Source organism: Poecilia latipinna, unplaced genomic scaffold, assembly GCF_001443285.1.
Source record: "Poecilia latipinna isolate Pla-1442-1.1 unplaced genomic scaffold, P_latipinna-1.0 Scaffold4781, whole genome shotgun sequence".
In the NCBI taxonomy this organism is placed as follows: Eukaryota; Metazoa; Chordata; class Actinopteri; order Cyprinodontiformes; family Poeciliidae; genus Poecilia; species Poecilia latipinna.
The window spans coordinates 1-5922 of record NW_015117397.1 but is presented as its reverse complement, the minus strand read 5'-3'; the positions used below and the strand labels follow the sequence as shown (position 1 = coordinate 5922).

Here is a 5922-nt window from a genome sequence, read left to right as displayed (position 1 = left end):
TGTTACTGTGCACTATTTTATTTTTATATTTGTATCATGTTCGAATAAAATTTCATTTCATTTCATTTCATTTCAAACTCGTCTGTTTGTCCACTATTCTCTTCACCCAGATTTCCCATGTGCTTTGTCCTGTATCTTTTTTCATTCAGCTCTCCGTGTCTTTTTAGTTCCTCCCAGGACAAAGTCTGTTTAGATCAGTTTGATCTGTTCCTTCAGACTCAGTGGTAACAGTAGGAGTGTGAGAAGAGATCATGTATTTGATGTGGACTGTAAATACTGAGGCTATTTTTGAAACATAAAAGATGATCAAACTTTGTTTTCTAGTTTTTATATGACTTAACCTCATATAACTTGTTTGTACCAGGCTTCACGCCAATGACTTTAAATAGCATAAAAAACAAATCAAATGATTGTTCTGCTGCTCTAAAGCAGATTTACCACATCAAATTATCCAATTCTGATATCTGAATAAAACCAAAGCAGTGATGGGAAAAAAGCTTTTATTGAATTTGCTTACAACTTAATGTTATTTTACTCAATGATCAGCTTAATTACTTTCCATGTTTTCACAAATCAAGTGAAAGTTATACACAAGTATAAAACAGAAAACAATAAGGCCAAAAATTCACCATGACATCATAATACATAGAAATAACCTGACACTGTGAAATATATTACATTTTTAAATATCTTCCTCCCGCTTCCTGTCTTGTAAATAAACACCATGATTTTCACTGTTGTGAGACTTTTCTTTAGCATTGTGATGACTGTGAAATATAAACTAAATCTACACATTTGTTCAATTTTTACTCTTCAGAAACCAACAAAATGTGTTTTTGCACTGAGCCACAATACTCTATGTAATGACATCAGATTATGCAGCATATCTTCTTCATTCCAACCATTACAGACTCATTATTACATAAAAACATGCTACCATGACTGTTTTTAAACATTATTTTCTGGACAGAGCAAATGAGCTGAACACATTCTTCAACAGGTTCAGTCCAGGAACAAGCTCTTCATCATCGTCATCATCCTCTCCCGTCTCCATCCAAACTGATATCTGATCCTCCTCTGACCCACAGCTTTCCTGTCAGACCTCAGATGTTCCACCTCAGTCATGGACTCTCCTGCTTCCACCAGTTTGTCTCCAACCACGTTAGGAGACGCTGCTGCCTCCACCTCCAACTTGTCTGTGTCTAGCAGTGAAGACGCAGCTGGAGAGGCTGAACCGGAACAAGGCTGCAGGTCCAGATGGTGTCAGTCCCAGAGTCCCTCTGTGGGATTCTGCAGCATCAGTTCTGTTCAGTCGACTTCCTGCTGCTCTTTTTAGATCCAGGATCTTCAGTCTGTCCAACATGGACCTGATGTTCTGATCCAGAAAGCAAGAAAAGGATTCAAATCTCAATTTTCAACCAAATAACTGGAAAACAATTAAATAAAATGGTTGATGCAACACGTTTNAAAGCTGATAAACAGGTGAAAAACCAAACTAGACAGAACCACTTCTGATTGTTTGCCAAACCAAACATCCAATAAAGTTCCACCAAGCCACGACTAAGGCCCTGGGGTCATGTTTCAAGACACAGGCAAAAGAAGGTTCAATGTCCAAACTTATTGATTGGACAATAAGTCCAATCAATAATAATCAATTTCCTCTTTCACCAAACAATTACAGAGATCAAACTTTCATTTGTTCTCATGCTACCTCTCTTGCTCTGGTAAAAACCATCGGCCCCAAACCAAAATATCTGCTGGTCCTTCACCAGGCCCCTGTACCTATAGGAAGTGGACTGACCCATATTACTTCCAGTCTAAATTTATAAAATAATAAAACAAAAAGAAAAAAGAAAATCAACAATTATCAACCTACAAATAAACTCTGTAAATAATACAAAAAATAGAAATTTGAGAATAAAGTAAGAAAATTCAAATGGATAAAGAAATAAAGAAAAATTAGCTCCAACAACTTCTATTCCGCCTTTCCTCGCTCTGTATGTCGGCATTACACACGACCCGTTGCCATGGCAACCGACAGACAACAGCTCAAAGAGCAGATAGAGCGTAGATGACCGATCAGGAGAATCAACACCCAAAAGCAAACATTTCCCACACAAAAACGTAGCAAAAACACTAAAACATTACATCCAGTCTGTTACATTATGTTGTCAGGCTTAATGTATATTGTGATTATTAAGTTTTCGCCTGAACACCGCGGTGGTTGATTAGCTGATTTAAACAGCTGCTTTACTGATGACGTGGTGGGCGGGTTGTTTAGTGCTAACGGAACCAAAACACACCGAACTGCGCAGCACATGCTAAGGTTATCAAAGTCAATACCAGGCCAGCAACCGTTTGGCTAGTATAATAGACCCACTGCTCACTTGTTCAATCTTTTCTTTAAATTAAAACGTTTTCCTCACCTGTGAAATTCGAAGACCGTATTACCATTATCTATGGTTGAACTAACTGCTAAACATTGCGTCCGTTGTTCTGATTCTTTGCGTGATTGTAGTAGTTTCCTGACCACCGATATTCCTGACTCAATGGAGAGCAATGGCGCATGTGTGACTTACGATAAATCACGTAATGTCCAAGTCCTGTAATATTTATCCATCAATGCTGCCTCGCGCTCTGTCCTTCTCTCGCACTTCCCGCTACTTAGCAGTGGGTGTCAGGTTACATTGTGTTGTATTCAATGTTGTCGGGAAAAAGAAAGAGTTTCATGCGCTTAATGTCCGATTTGCCATAACTATTCATTGAATTCATTGTTGCTAGCTGGGGTGGCAACAAGGGTGGCAAGGCTCTCGTTTGGGGTGGCAACTGCCACCCCATGCCACCCCAGTAGATCCGCCCCTGCTTCCTGCTACTTAGCAGTGGGTGTCAGGTTACATTGTGTTGCATTCAATGTTGTCGGGAAAAAAAAAGAGTTTCATGCGCTTAATGTCCGATTTGCCATAACTATTTATTGAATTAATTGTCGCTAGCTTGGGTGGCAATAGGGGTGGCAAGGCTCTCGTTTGGGGTGGCAACTGCCACCCCAGTAGATCCGCCCCTGCACGTCACCAAGGACTAGATGAGCTAATGAGGTGCAGTTGACGCACAGGCCTTATTACCAACAGTATTTGAATGTGTTCTTTCGTTTTTTCATCTTGAATTTTAATTATTTTCAAAGCGAAGCATCTCAATTAAAATAAGTCATTAAAAGCTTATACATTAAATGAGTATGTAGTTATATATATCATAAACTAGTAGAATATTTTCTTTTTGTTTTTACAAATATTGACAAGGCAACAAAAAGACAAAGTGGCTAAATTGTCACAGATGACCTGCATTCAAAGACCGTAAATAAATACTGTGATTCAGATTTAAATATCTATTGCTATATATCTACATCATATTTCTATTTCACATGTCATGTGACTATTAAAGGTTTAGTCACATGACTCAGATTACCGTCAGTACAAACAATAACCTGCTCTTACAGGCCCAGCCTTTCTCCACTGCCCCCTCTCTTCCCTAGGGGGCAGTAGAGAGCAACATGAAGGCGCTGCTCGGAAGAAGAGCGAGAAAAGTGTCCGGTTGTTGTGGGGAGCGCAGCGTGTTAGTTTTAGGGAAGCCAGCTGTTCGTTGTACTTGTTCAAAAGAGGAATAAAGTTGTTAAAGCATTTATCTGCCTCCTCCTTGCTTTTGCCCGCCAGCGGAGCAGAAACGATAGGAGCTTGTTACCAGCGAACGAGCCGAAATAGAGACCAGCCCGTTTAAAACCAGCCTCTGATTGGACTCTGAGCCAATCAGAGTCCACACATCCTCCTTTTCATACAGGTCTTTAAAGACCCGAAATAAAAATGATCTTTTCATCCCGCATCGTGATGCTCGACCTAAGGATAACCTATTTTTAATGGCTTTTTTTCTTTTTTTTTCTTTTAAGTATTTACTTGCAAGACAAAGAAAATGATTAGTGACCAAATGATCGCAGAAGGCCTACATTCAAGGACTCTGTTCAGGCGGTCAGTGCCTTGTTGTTTCTCCCCAGGTAAAATAAATAAAAACGATGAACTGATTTGTTTTCTATCACTAGAGTCAAGGGTTCCTTTTCAGGATTTTGAATTGGTCCATATTGGATGTAAAAATGAATTAATTAACAACTAAATCTGATCAGAGTTCAAAACCTGGAATTTGGATCAAATTGATGAATGAAAGATGAAACCAAATCTGCCCTGGTTGTGAATGGATGAAAGGTTTTCTCTTGTTTAAAACCAGGATCCTGGTTCCAATGTAGGTTGGAACCAAAACAAATGTGGACCTAAAATGTTCTTTTCTCTCCCATCATCCACCAAAGACCAAGTTCTGATCCAGAACCTGAGCCCAGTTGTTTGTCCCTGAGGATCAACCAGGCAGCAGGATGGAAATCCCACCCAGACCTGAAGTCAGATCCTCAGTTAGACTTTAACCAACAAGAGCAAAATGTCAACCAAAAGCAGAAACATTTGTGGAGCGAAAAACAGAAAGAGAAAAATTAAACCGTATTCTGACTTAAAACAAGTTTAACAACAATCCTCTAAAATACCATTTTCTTGATTGACAAATACATAAAAATATTGAACATTTATCATATTTAAATGTATTAAATTTAAAAGACATCTGCATTGTTGTGTTTTTTTAATAAATTGTTCCTCCACAGAGTGAACCAGCAGAGCTCAGAGGTTCCCAACGGTCCGTCTGCACAGCAGCACCAAACACAGCTGGACTCCATATTTACGGTCTGTACATCAGTTCTGTTCAGTCGACTTCCTGCTGCTCTTTTTAGATCCAGGATCTTCAGTCTGTCCAACATGGACCTGATGTTCTGATCCAGTCTGATTTGTCTTCATCTGGGATTCCTTTTCAGGAGCTGGAGCCAAACTTGGTCCTTTTTATAAAGAACCAGCTGAAGAAGATCCAGAAGGTTTTGAATCCATGTTACCCAGAATGCTCAGAGTCAGAAGGAGGATGAGGAGGTGGTTGATGATGAAGAGCAGAAGAGGAGGAGCAGCACAGAAGCTTTGCTGAAGATCGTAGCTTTTCTTCCAGAGGAAGATGAATCAGGAGGAACTGGCCGAGCCTCTGCAGAGCAGGAAGAAAAGGATTCAAATCTCAATTTTCAACCAAATAACTGGAAAACAATTAAATAAAATGGTTGATGCAACACGTTTAGTAAAAACAAACTGCCTCAATATTTATTAACTGAGACTTAATGACTTTATTGCATTAATGTCTTCCAGTCATGAATCTCAGCAGTTCATGGAAAAGGTTCACCACAAAATCAGTTCAAAAGCTCAGATCAACTGAACAGGAAGTTTCTGTTGTTACTAAATAAACCTAAATTATTTAGTAAACCTAAATAAACAAAGTCAAAATGAAAACTTAAATATATTTTAATTTCTTTGTTGATCCTAATACAAAAAGCTAGACAGCATGAAGGATTAAAATAAAAGGTGCAGTTATTATATTTGTACAAAGAGCATTATTAAAATATTTATTAACCAAATAACCCATATTAGGTTAGAAGAAATATAAAAACATAAACCAATCAGTACATTATCTCAGTGATTCTCTGAGGTCTGAATAAGTCAATATAATCTCAGTAAAGAGCCTGATGTGACGCATCGAGTCCTAAAGTTCTTTAGAAAACTTAAAACATGAAACATGGAGTTAAAAAAGTAAAACACAAAAACAAACTGAGAATCAATGATGATGCAAAACTTCATTATTAAAGATTTTCATAATGACTATAAAGATTAAAATATATAAAATCTTTTTTTTACTGACTTCAATGAACTTTTTGTGATGTTCTAATTTTTTGACCTGTAGTTTTGTAAACAATTTGCTGAACAGAAAACACAAAGAATGTTATTAAAAACTTTATTGCTCATTAAA

The 5922-nt window shown here is 37.9% G+C and overlaps 2 long non-coding RNA genes across 3 annotated transcripts in view; one reads left to right on the top strand and one right to left on the bottom strand.

Moving 5' to 3' along the window:
• LOC106943013 (uncharacterized) overlaps nt 1-5683 on the top strand; it is a 17726-nt gene extending 12043 nt beyond the window's left edge. The window contains exons 2-3 of one of the 2 annotated variants that reach the window (XR_001423790.1): nt 3093-3134; nt 3935-5683. This is a non-coding gene — a long non-coding RNA (uncharacterized LOC106943013). Of the gene's footprint in view, nt 1-3092 lie in introns of both variants that reach the window. The other variant, XR_001423789.1, reaches the window with a different exon arrangement.
• On the bottom strand, nt 484-4898 carry LOC106943014 (uncharacterized). The gene is made up of 2 exons (XR_001423791.1): nt 4845-4898; nt 484-1367 (listed from the first exon to the last, which is right to left on the bottom strand). It is a non-coding gene; the product is annotated as an uncharacterized LOC106943014 (long non-coding RNA).
• Nucleotides 5684-5922: the final 239 nt, after the last annotated feature.